General features: G+C 44.8%; 1 protein-coding gene across 1 annotated transcript in view; it reads right to left on the minus strand.

The window, feature by feature from the left end:
* Window positions 1–13,039, minus strand: part of NEURL1 (neuralized E3 ubiquitin protein ligase 1) — a 398,530-nt gene extending 385,491 nt beyond the window's left edge. Inside the window, exon 1 of the mRNA XM_083149287.1 lies at window positions 12,595–13,039. The gene's annotated coding sequence lies outside the window, so the exon portion shown is untranslated. The remainder of the gene's footprint in view (window positions 1–12,594) is intronic.
* Window positions 13,040–13,423: the final 384 nt, after the last annotated feature.

The following is a 13,423-nucleotide window of genomic DNA, read 5'->3' on the forward strand; positions in this document are numbered from 1 at the left end:
ACATAAAGGCAGGTAGGCAATGAAACAAAGCATTGAAGAATGCAAGTCAGATTCTTGGTTGCATAGGGAGATGAATCAGCAGTAGAAAGAAAGAAGTAATAATGCCACTGTATAGGTCATTGGTACGACCTCACCTAGAGTACTGTGTTCAGTTCTGGAGGCCAAATCTCCAGAAGGATATAAATACATTAGAGACTGTACAAAGAAGGGCAACTAAAATGGTGCATGGCCTACATCACAAAACTTATCCGGAAAGACTAAAAGATCTGGTACTTGTGAGTTATCCGGGCGTCCGATTTTTAAATCGGGTCGGATCGGGACATCGCATCGCATCGCATGCGACCATCGGATGCGATGCGATGCGATGCGATGCGATGACCCGATTTTTCCATAGGAATCAATGTTAAAATGGACTGAGTCCATTTTAACATGGAATTCAATGGGAAAAAGGGTCTTTTTCATACCCCTACTATCCAAGTGGGCATGGAGTTGGATATAAACCTGTGGCGAGCGTAGCGAGCCACCGAGCCCGAAGCGTGGCGAGCGTAGCGAGCCCCGCGAGGGGACACGGAATACCGTCCCCTCGCGGGGCTCGCTTCGCTCGCCACGCTTCGGGCTCGGTGGCTCGCTACGCTCGCCACAGGTTTATATCCAACTCCATGCCCACTTGGATAGTAGGGGTATGAAAAGGACCCCTTTTTCCATAGGAATCATTTTAACATTGATTCCTATGGAAAAATCGGGTCATCGCATCCGATGGTCGCATGCGATGCGATGCGATGCGATGCGATATCGCATCGCATCGCATCTGATTGTATGCCTTAACTTAAGGCATACAATCAAAAAATCGGACGCCCGGATAACTCACAAGTACCAAAGATCTTAATATGTTCTTCACAGGAAGAGGAGCAGCAGAACACGAGGACATGCACTGACACTAGAGGGAGGAAGATTCAGGGGAAATTTGAGAAAAAAATTACTTCACAGAAAGGGTAGTGGATAAGTGGAATAGCCTCCCTTCAGAGCTGTCAGAGGAAAATACTTTTAAGAACCAGCACCAGACCCAACCAGCCAGCAGGGTAATGCCCAGCCAAGGGGAGACTTTTTATACCAGTCCCCCCAGCCAAAGCATTAACCCCCAGATCGGTCAGCATAGGGCAATTTAAACATGCTTGGGATAGGCATATTGAGATCCTTGCAAAGAAATAAGGTTCAAACATGATTTAAGGTAACATGTTAAAAAGGGGAAGACTAGATGGGCCAAGTGGTTCTTATCTGCCATCAAATGCTATGTTTCTATGTTTAAAGAACTCTCTCAGCCAATCAGCGGCAGTCCATTCTTATGAATGTGTTTTAATAAATTCTCCTGCCTCCCGCCTTCAGCTCCAAGGGACAATATTTAACTAAACTTACTGTAAATGAATTGACTTTGGCTGTTTTTGTATTTATTTATACTAATAGAACAGTCGCTGTGAGCGATGCTGGCATTTTTTAGCAGATATAGTGGAGATTTCTGACAGCAACGTTGGCACTCATATGGTTGAGTGCCAGATCATATGTGAGCCTCGGGGTGAGCTCAGGGGAAATTGGGTCCGACTTGTCCTTAGCACAATCTGACAAGTTTTTTGGGGCCTAAACACACATTTTTTGGAGTCTGCAGTACACTATTCCTACTGCCACATTATGGGGGTTATTTTGGTTCATTCTTTCTGACAAATTCCTTCTTAGATGAACAAAACCATGTGCACTGCAGGTGGGGCAGATGTTAATTGGGCAGAGGGAGTTAGATTTGGGAGGGGTTTTGCTTCAAAGTGAGATCTATATTGCAGCGTAAAAATAAAGCAGTCAGTATTTACCCTGCACAGAAACAAAATAACTCACCCAAATCTAATTCTCTCTGCATATTTTACATCTGCCCCACCTGCAGTGCACATGGTTTTGTCCATCTAAGAAAGAATTTATCAGAAAGAGTGAACTAGAATAAGGCCCTATATGTTTCTCGTGCATATTACTATAGTAAGCAGATTTTGTGTTACTGTTACAAGAGTAACAGTAACTCTGATAAATGCAGACTCCCCAAAGTGGATTTGGGAATACCTGGTAAGCAGGTAATCTGTGTTGCTCCAGAATTACTTGTTTTTAGATATTCAACCTTTAATCTATACTGTAAGTCACTCGCCTCTTCGGGCCTTCTTAGCTTTGGTTCCTCACACAAATAGACAACAATTTGAAAAAAACTAACCTTTGACAGACAGGAACTCTTCTTCTCAGAAAAATTGCTAGCAGAAAGCATGAAACATTATGTATACTTCTAATTTGCATACAGATGTGCCCACATACTGTACATCTAGCCTCCCTGCATGTTAAACAGACCTTCTAGTGGCGCCATGCTGTGGAGTGACTTGGTAGTGCTGTGTGTATTTTTGTGATAAAATGCTTCTTATTCGCAAAATGATGCATACAGTATAGTTAATTATTCAGGTTCAGAAGCAGACTCTGCTATGGTACCGCAAGGACTAGGCAAGGCTCTCCAGAATGTCTAATTATGATCGCATTACAGGAATTACTGCAACCCTAGCAATAGTAGTAATTAGGATCATTATGAAGTACACACATACACTGTCCAGCTGCAGTGCAAGCGCAATGCTAGTTTTGCACAGTCCCCTGAATAAGGCTCATGAAATGTACAAGCTGCTCTTGCTTATTAAAATGATATGTGGCATGCCTATATTCTGAGTATGAACACAGCAATACCTGCATAGTACTACATTACAATGATTTACTGGAAAACACTATAACATAGCATTTTGTATACAGATACAGCTGCGGTCACACACAGAACATAGGCATGCCACATATCATTTTAATCAGCATAAGCAGCTTATACATATCATTTTGCAAATACATCGCATTTAATGGCATTTAATGGAAAATTCACACTAAAAGTCACACAGGGCTACTGGGTTACACAGTGCTCATGCGTTACGTTTACCGTGACTTGTAGCACATGGATGATAGGTGAATAAGGGCACATCTGTATACTGTATATAACACAGTAAGGGGTTTATTTACTAAGATGGTAGTTCTAGTGAAGATGTGATGTTGCTATGGGCAACCAATCAGAATCTATTTCTTATTTACTTAGCATCTTCTAGAAGACAATTGATGTAATCTGATTGGTTGCTTATAGCAATATCTCATCTTCAATAGAACGCCCATCTTAGTTAATAAACCTCTCAAAATGTACACGTTATATGAGCACTAGATTGGTTTCATTTGGATACAACAAAGATGCCAATTCATCACAAGTAGGGTGCCAATCCCAGGATGCCAGCCCCATGGCATTTTTTCAATCCCGGAATCTTTTTCTTCACAATGGTAGTTTAGCAAGGGAGCCCCACAAGATTTCAGTCCTAGCTTTTAGGTATTCCTCTGCTTTCCCTGGTGGTGAATATCAATGGTGCAGACAATCTATATAATTTATCACTTGCACACCTCAGTCCCACTCTTAGTACACATAAGATAAGTGCAATGCAATTTAGATAATCATCAATATATATGTCTAGTGTCCGTGAGTCTCCGAAACACTGCCATCTGCTGGCAGAGGGCCTTATTCTGGTCGGTGCGGACGGAGCCGAATATGCGGGCAGGACCATGCGTCCTAAACCCCGCCTTTCGTACGGATCGCTCACTCCGTCTGAATGCGGTAAGCCGCTGACTGCACGGAGCACGAGTGGATTTGTCACGGATACACCTCCTCCATCTCTTGGAACCTCCCCCATCATTCGATGGTCGCAGACCATCGAATGCAGGACCGAGTGGTCCCCCAGCTCCCGCAACATCAGACCACACGGGCATTTCTCTGTGCAAAAGCAGGGATCTGGCCGTGCAGCTGACATCCGGCAATGTCATATGTCCGCCCCCTACACGTGCGTCTCGGCCGCATTACCATATGTACGCCCAGCGTTTTCATGGGAACGCCCATAGAACGCGGGGTGTAAACATATGGTAATGAGCCCAAACAGCCCTTCACGCCCCTCTCCACCCCCTGTTCGTAGTGTACACATTTCATGCGGAATTTGGACGTGCGTTCCGTTCGCACATGCGCAGAGACAACTCTGCACATGCGCAGACACAAAACATCGGCGGCACGAACGCACGCGGACATTACCGCACCAACCAGAATAAGGGCCAGAGAGTGAAACTACATCTCTTTCTCACACATGCACAAACACAGAAGGTAGCAGGCTAGCTTTCGAAGCTTTTGCTTCAAGTGGACTTACTAGTGGAATATATTTATGAAGTGTTGGCCTCTATAAGCCCTGGCTTCATGACAGGTTTCAGGTGAAAACTCGTAGCGGCACTAACATTAAGTGAAATGCTGGGCTTTACACTTAATGGAGCGGCACTTTCAATTTTCATCTGAAATCTGTCGAAGAGCAGCGACATATAAAAGATGCTGGTTTGTAAATATATCCCTATGAGTTCTCACTGGCCAGACTCTCATTAGGGCACATAGGGCCTAATTCAGACACACTCGCTAGGCAGCCGGAGATGGCCAAATATGGGACGTCAGCCGCCTGCACCCCTGGCAGGTATCAGCTCACTTGCGGGCCCAGGGAAACGCCCAGCATTAACATGGGGATGCCAATAAACCGCTGCTCCGGTCCGGTGTCTACCCCCAGCCAGCCCTCTTTGGAGTGAACGGCTCGGCGAATGTGAAACTCGCCAAAGCGATTGGTTCCAGTGGTTTGCACATGTACATAAATGCTCATACACAGACCCCTCCACCATCGGAACAGGGCCGAATTCAGACCCTTCTTATTGGGTCTGAATTAGGCCCATAGTTATCCTTATAGAACCTGGGTAAGGACAATAAACCTCCCTTGCAGCTGTTGCGCTGATACCTACCTGTACACTGGTGATAGAGCAGAGTGCGTTTTCACACACCTCACCAACTGGTTAATGTATGCAGCAACTGGTAGCCATGCAGGGATTCTGGAATTGTTTCAGGACTATGGGGGGGATGCTCTAACATCCGAGCCCCCTTACCGCCGCCCATCGCCGACTACCGCAAACATAATTATCGCACATGATCTAACATAGGCGATAATTATCACAAAAGACAGCTCTTGCGTTAAGAGCTGTCTTTTGCGTTGACCCGGCGATGAGCGGTGGGTCCCGGCGGCTCCCCCCTCATTCTTTTGCATGGCTGCTGCTTGCTGTAGCCCTGTGCTGCCCGGACACAGGTGAGGGGGGGTCGGTGCGGGGTGGCGGTGGGTCGGTGCAGGGCGATGGGGGGTCGCATTAGAAGCCCATAGGCTTCTATGGGGCATCGCCAGATTTTTCTGGCGATGCCCCCCGCCGGCGAGGGATGCTTAGAGCATCCCAAAATGCGGTAAAAACCGAGATAACAGGGTTTTTACCACATTTTTAGTTTAGAGAATCTCCCCCCTAGGTTGGAGACTTCTGTCTCCCACCATGTTTCTCTACACAGTAAAAACTTTTACATGCTCAAATGCCATCTTGAAATACAGTAGGACATGAAGCCTCCCTAGAGGACAGAAAGACTGGAGACTGCAGAGTACTCCTCTTTCAAAAAGTGTGAAGTGCTGAAGGAAACACAGATGTCGTGACTAGCATGTCACAGACTGTGGGGGAGATTTTCTAAAAATCTCCGCCCCCCTTCGCCGTCCATCGCAATTAAAATTATCGCATATGTTGTAACATATGCGATAATTATAGCAAAGGACAGCTCTTGCGTTAAGAGCTGTCCTTTCCGGTGAGAGTCGCCGGGTCCCAGCAGGTCCCGGCGGCTCCCCCCTCCCACACCCGGCGCTGCTGCTGCTGCGCCGGGCTCTCCTCCTCTCTGCACCCGGAAGAGGATCAGTGCAGGGAGGAGGAGGTCACAGGTCCGGGCAGCACAGCTCTGTGCTGCCCGGACACAGGTGAGGGGGCGATGCTGTGGTCCGTGCGGGGCAGCGGTGGGTCGGCGCGGGGCGGCGGAGGGTTGCGGTAGAAGCCCATTGGCTTCTATGGGGCATCGCCAGATTTTTCTGGCGATGCCCCCCACCGCAGCATCCCAAAATGTGGTAAAAACCCAGATAATGGGGTTTTTACCGCATTTCTAGCTTAGAGAATCTCCCCCAATGTTTGAAAAATATCAGGCAGGAGCTGATTGGCTGGCTGTTTATCACTCTCCATTTTATCACTTTTGAAGCTTAGTGCATCTGGCTCAAAGTGTGCCATCTTTTCTCTCAGATGCGACAGGTGGCCTTACACTGCAGGTGCGTCCTCCATGTTCTGCTGGTACCTCTCACCTCTGCCCACACTCTGGGCATGATTGTGTTCTCAATGTTAGTAATGGATGCAACAGAGTCATCATTTTGCAACTGTGCAAGCTCCATACAAGCAGGAACATGTGTAGCAAATTATTAGAAGAAGCACAGAGGGTTTATTTGCAAAGGTAGTGACAGATAGTCTGCATCTGTGGCAGGTATCTGTAAGTGGCTAGAATAACAGTGGCGAGTCTGGACCATTTTCTGGGCTTTGCCTAGTTAGCCACTACATATTATCATGTATTTCTACTATAAAACAATCAGCATCTGCGCAAACAACTGCAAGCACCATCTGTTCAGTATCTGAGCAATGCAGCTTACCACTTGCTGCTGACTTCTCAGTGGCAACTAGTTCTTTCTAGGTACTCACTTGACTGCACGGCCACAAGGAAGCAAGGTGTCTTAGTATGACACCTGTAGTGCGACACCTGTATTTCTCTACACTTCATTTCAGAAAGCCAGGCAAGAATTCATTATTATTATTATTATTATTATTATTATTATTATTATTATTATGTCAATTTTTATACTTGAAATATAAAGGTTGCTATTTTTTTTTTAAATATTTCTCTAGTGAACACACATATGTAACAATTAGGGGGGGGGACGACGACTTATTTTCAAAGTCCAGAAAATAATTATTCTAATAAAGGTGGTATAGATAATTTTTGACTAAAAAGGGCACAGATAATAATTTTTTTCACAACCCTCCCCCTTCCCCAAATTATTGTTGCTATTATTAGGATGATGTCTGTACTGTATAGAAGGCACTGGGGCATACCTCCCAACTTTTGAAGTTGGGAGGTCGGGACGTTTGCGCGGCGAAGCCGTGCGCGCTCCCGAAAAGGGGGCGTGACCTCGAGAAAAGGGGGCGTGGCCTCACTGGGTGACGCGAACTCCGGCCACGCCCCCGTTTTCGCCGCTCGTCGGCGCTGAATAGATGCTGTGCGCATGCGCACAGCGTCTATTCTCTGCAAGCTGGGGGGGCTCCCAACTGTCCCCCCCACCGCGGGACAATGGCGGCCCCGGGCGGGACGCGGGAACGTCCCCGAATATCGGGACGTTCCCGCGGAAATCGTGACAGTTGGGAGGTATGCACTGGGGTGTTTCCTGTACTTTATAGCATTAACTACAGTAGGATGTCATCTTTACTGTATGGTGGTCACTGGGATGCTATATGTAACGGTTGCTTTCAGTGCTGTACGACAGTAAACAGGATGATGTCTGTATTGTTTGTTGGTAAAGTAGTGCCCTATCAGAATATTATGTCCTCAGGGTGACATGGAGGAGTTGGCACAAACCATTGCACATTTCACACGTTCTGCCACTGTAGCATATGTATAGCCAGCAGTCACCGATGCGCATCAAGCTCGCTGGTTCCATACCTACAAGTAAAGTGATTGTAATAGCTATCAATTTTATTCTAACCCTACTCAGGAGCTCTGTTCCAGGACACAATTTATTATAATTGCAAGCCAGATATTAATTTTTACATGGCAAGTTTTAGTAAAATATCACACCACAGTCGGATTTTAAATATATATGCTCCCATAAAAATATTGATAAACATACATACAAATTACATAGCTTTACCAAATGGGTCTGGTAATACTACATATAGTATTACATTATCTGTATCTGTGCATACAGTATTACATCATCTGCATCCGTGCATACAGTATTACATTATCTGTATCCGTGCATACAGTGTTATACACCTTTGCTACCACTGGGTGTCACTGTCCTTCTGCTCAGCTTCCCATCACTATTCCCTAGTGAACATCTAGGCCAGGGCTAGGAAATTGCGGCCCTCCAGATGTTGATGATCTACACATCCCAGCATGCCTTGCATCAGTTTCAGCATGGCCACATAGCTAACTAATGCAAAGCATCCTGGGATGTGTAGTTCATCAACATCTGGAGGGCCGCAATTGCCCAGCTCTGATCTAGGCCCTAGGGATTAGTGACCACAACATGGTTTCACTGGAAATCAACTTCTGTAAACTAAAACATACAGGACCGGCCAAAATACTAAATTTCAGAAAAGCTAACTTCAAATTATTCAGGGAAGCTCTAAAAGAAATTAAGTGGGAAGAGTTATTTGAAGGGAAGAACGCAGAGGAACTGTGGGATACACTTAAAAATGTGCTCGAATCATTAACTACTAAATACATCCCAAAAGTAAATAAGGGTAAATTCAATATAAAAAAGCCATCATGGTTAGACAAAAAAGTAAGGACAGCAATCAACATTAAAACGAAAGCGTTTAAATTCTATAAGAACAACGTAAATGAGGAGGCGTTCAACAAGTACAAAGAAACAAACAAAATTTGTAAAGAGGTAATCAAAGTAGCCAAAAGGGAAAAGCGCATAGCCGCTGAAAGCAAAACTAACCCCAAGAAGTTTTTCAAGTACATATATAGTAAACGAATAATTATAGAGAACATAGGCCCATTAACCGATATCAATGGTAAAAGTATTACAGAGGATAAGGGAAAAGCAGAACTGTTAAATGGGGTCTTCTCATCAATGTTTACTAGGGGAGATCAGATAGAGGAATGCACAGGTACCACAATTGGGACGAACAAGCCAGATCTCAATATTGATTTCACGACCGATGAGATAATATTGAGGCTCAGCAAAATCAAAATCATTAAGGGAGGAACTAGATACCCCTCTACATTGCATTTTTTCAATTCACTTTCATCAGTAAAGTACCAAAAGACTGGAGAATAGCAGAGGTAGTGCCAATATTCAAAAAAGGAAAAAGGGATGACCCAGCTAATTACAGACCGGTGTGCTTAACATCAATAGTGGGTAAAAATTTTAAAGGAATTTTAAGGGATGGCATCATGGAATATTTAGACCTTCATAATTTACTTAGTATTAACCAACATGGGTTTGTGAAAAATCGTTCCTGCCAGACAATTTTACTAGGCTTCTATGAGGATGTCAGCAAAAACCTTGATAATGGAAACGCAGTAGATGTGGTCTTCCTAGACTTTGCAAAAGCTTTTGATACAGTACCACACAAGAGGTTGATAAACAAAATGGAGGACCTGGGATTAGGGGCAAATATCTGCAGATGGGTAGGGAACTGGCTGTGTAATAGAGAACAAAGAGTGGTTGTGAACAGTGCTGTATCAAATATGGCACCAGTACTAAGTGGAGTGCCACAGGGTTCGGTATTAGGGCCCATCTTATTTAACATATATATTAACGATATTGGGATGGGGATTCTCAGCAATGTATCCATCTTTGCTGATGACACAAAATTGAGTAGAGTTATTAAATCAACAGAGGAAGTCACTGCACTTCAAAATGATCTTAACAATCTAGATGAGTGGGCTAAAAAGTGGAAGATGAGGTTCAATATGGATATATGCAAGGTCATGCACCTCGGGAGGCATAACCAGTGTGCTAGTTATAACCTAAGCGGGGAGGCATTGGGTATTTCAGTATTTGAAAAGGATCTAGGAGTCCAAATAGATAACAAGCTGGGGTGTAATGCTCAATGTCACATTGCAACAAAAAGGCCAACAGAATTCTAGCATGTATTAAAAGGGGCATGAAAAATAGGGACTCAAAGGTAATTATGCCACTATACAAAGCCTTGGTTAGACCTCACCTAGAATATGGAGTACAGTTCTGGGCCCCACACTATAAAAAAACACCATTGAATTAGAAAAAAACCCAAAGAAGAGCAACAAAGCTAATTAGGGGAATGGAGAATTTAAGCTATGAGGAGAGATTGAGCAATTTGGGATTATTTACACTCGAGAAGAGACGTTTAAGGGGGGACATGCTCAACATGTACAAATATATCAAGGGCCAATATAAGGAACTGTCAAGCACCCTTTTTACTGCAAGAAAGGAATATAGGACACGAGGGCATGAGTTTAGAAAGAAAGAAAGAAAGAAAATTTTGTTCCCTCAAAAGAAAAAAATTCTTTACGGTCAGAGCAGTCAAACTGTAGAACTCTCTTCCTGGAATGGTGGTGTCAGCGGACACAATAGGTAAGTTTAAGGTAAGGTTGGACAAACATTTATTAGATAAAAATATCCAAGGGTACTAATAAGAATCATATTCTGAATTTGAAATGAATCATATTCTGTCTTTTACAAGGGATAAGCTACTAAAACCTAGGTTGAACTCGATGGACGCAAGTCTTTATTTCATTTTATTTCAGCCTTATCTACTATGTAGTGTTCTTATAGTAAATCCTTTCTGAATGATATTTCTTTTAAAGTTATAACTATGAACAGCAGAAAATAAAAAAGGACCCACAGTGGCACTGCCATGTGTACCCAAAGATACAGTAATGGAGGGTGTCATCCAGACTGAGGCGGATTTAGACCTAGCAAGGCTCTAGGCAGGATACCGGTTTGGGGCCCTCCTCTTAAATAATCCCTAGCACTATACTTTTGCTGCTGATTGCAGGCGGCATCAATATTGTACCTTGGCACATACAAACACGGTCTATGGATAAATGCTTAGCTGCGTGAACATTGGGATTGTGTACAAATCTGAATCAGGCTTTAGGTGTTTTGGAAGTAGACTTAGGGCAGTATTCAATGGTAATATTCTCCGTGCACGGCGAGCATTTTTTTTTGCTCGCCGTGCACTCTCCGTGTTCCGGAGGGCTCGTTGCCTCTCCTGCTGCCACTATTCAATGTTTATAAGACTCGCCGCCACTCGCGGCGAGTCTTAACCCCTGCAGCGGACGAGCGTCCGCAGCAGGGAGCTGACAGGGACGTGGCATCCAGGGAGATTAAAGTCTCCCTGGATGCCACAGAACATATGTGAGGGTAGGGGGCCCCCCTGGGACCCAGGCAGCACAGGCTGCCCCCCTCTATAGCCAGCGGGGGACCCAGTATTCACTGTACCCGAACGTGCTTCGGGTGCAGTGAATATATGAATATCTAATGAGCGGCTCGAGCGCTCTGGCCCCCTGCTGGCTGCACTGTGTAAAAAAAAGAAAAAAAAAAAAATGTAAAAAAATATTTTTTTAAAAATTAAATATATATTCATGTGCTATAGGCACATGAATAAAAATAACATGGCCCTCCACAGAAAAAAAAACCTGATTTTTTGACACCAAAATTAAAAAAAACACCCTTTTAGTTTAAAAGTTCACATTCCTGCTCTCCATCAAAAGATGGAGAATTTCTTCACGGAGAGAGACGGCGAGAATCACTAAGAAAGACGGAGAATATTTCACATTGAATAGGGTGGCTCGCCTTTGGAGAAAAAAAACCTCTCTCCACGGCGAAAAAAGCACAAGTTCTCCACAAAAGACGGAGAACTTTTCTCATTGAATACTGCCCTTAGACCTGTGTCACATAGTAAACTGACTGCCCACATACCATACTTGCCTACTTTTGAAAACTAGTTTCAGGGAGATTATAGTTGGAAATAGAATTTTGCACAGCGCCCCATTGAGGAGGTGTGTCATGCTCCACCCAAAGGGTGTGTCTAGTTCCATATATGGAGAGATTGTGAAAAGAGATTGTGTCACCTAGAAGCGTCGGAGTGTACTGCTACATCTGAGAGGAATCTCAAATCTGGAGAACTTTGTCTATTCTATATTTCATATCTATAATTTTTATGAGGAAATTTGCACTTTGACTCGTTATAGGTGTATTTTATATTATTCAGTGCAGTTACATTCTCGTGATAAGAACTCCTGACTCACGATAAGGTGGCATGAGCTAGTAATCTGGAGGACTACCGAATCAGTGGCGTAACTATAGCCCCGCAGAACCCGCGGCGGCGGGGAGGTGCTGAGTAAGTGAGGGCGCCGGGGGTCTGCAGGGCTATTGCTGCGCAGCACTGCCCCTGGGACCTGCTTACCTCCCACCCCCCCTGCTCGCTGCCGTCGCTGGGACCCAGAGATTTACTTGCCTGCGCGGTCTTGGCGCTGCTAGTGTCTTCTGCTCTGCCTCTTAATGAAAAATGACCTTTATGACCTTAACCTGCCGGTGGGGGGGGAGGGGGGGGGGCGCTGATTTTATAGTTACGCCACTGTACAGAATACTAGCTTATGACACCATATCGCAAGCTGTGATATTTATATATACATATATATACATATATATATATATATGTATATATATATATATATATATATATATATATATATATATATATATAGCAAAAAACACACAGGACGGGCGCCTTGTGGTGCAAATAACGTTTTGATATAAAGCTTTTTTATTTACACCCATAAAATACGGTAAGAATGAATCACATTACCGAGGTTGGCGGCTCCACACCGCAGGTAAAAAAGCACAAACAGCTGGCACACCACGCTCGGCAAGTAGGAGCAGGTTACAGCACACATCCTGAGGATGCAATTAGCAACGAGGCTCAGGGAGTGGGGGCCGGAGATGACAATAAGCGGGGGAGCTCAGGGGTCCTGGAGGATGCAGTTAGCGGCAGGCAGAGACAGCTTCCACAGCTAGCGGCCAGTCCGAGCAGACAGGAAGGGAACCAGCTTCAGCCCTGACATCCAAGGCTGAGCTGCCAGTCCAGCACCGTGGCAAGTAGTGGCAAGTAGTGCCATAGCGTCATCAGAACAGGCAGCGGGCAGCCAGGCTCCTGCCTTGCGGGACCAGAGTGCAGAGTAGAGGTCACATACAGGTCCTGGAGCTGCAGCAGGTACCGTCATCCCCAGTGCAGAGTCCTGAGGGTGTGCGACTGGCCCTGGGAGTTTCCCCACACTGGCAACCAGAGACGGATGCACTTGTCATGGCCAGACCCACTTGTTAGCCCGCCCAATCACATCACCTTCAGTGACAGGGGTTGCTTTCATATTGGCTGAGGCACTTGTGAAGGTGCCGCTTTAAATAGTTGTTTTTTTATGGTCTTTTGCAGCCCCCTGCATGTCCCTGCCCAGCTTTCAGCTTTTGTAATGGGCAGATGGAGGCACCACTTTCTATTTAAATCTATTTAAACTCGCTATGCAGCAATAAAAATGATTACATTAATATAAGGAAGATACTTATGACATAATATGTGCCATAAGTATCTTCTTTGCATTATTTTAATTATTAATGACAGGGGAGGCACTGCCTCCCCTGAC

This window comes from Crinia signifera, chromosome 6 (genome assembly GCF_055691185.1).
Source record: "Crinia signifera chromosome 6, ASM5569118v1, whole genome shotgun sequence".
Classification (NCBI taxonomy): Eukaryota; Metazoa; Chordata; class Amphibia; order Anura; family Myobatrachidae; genus Crinia; species Crinia signifera.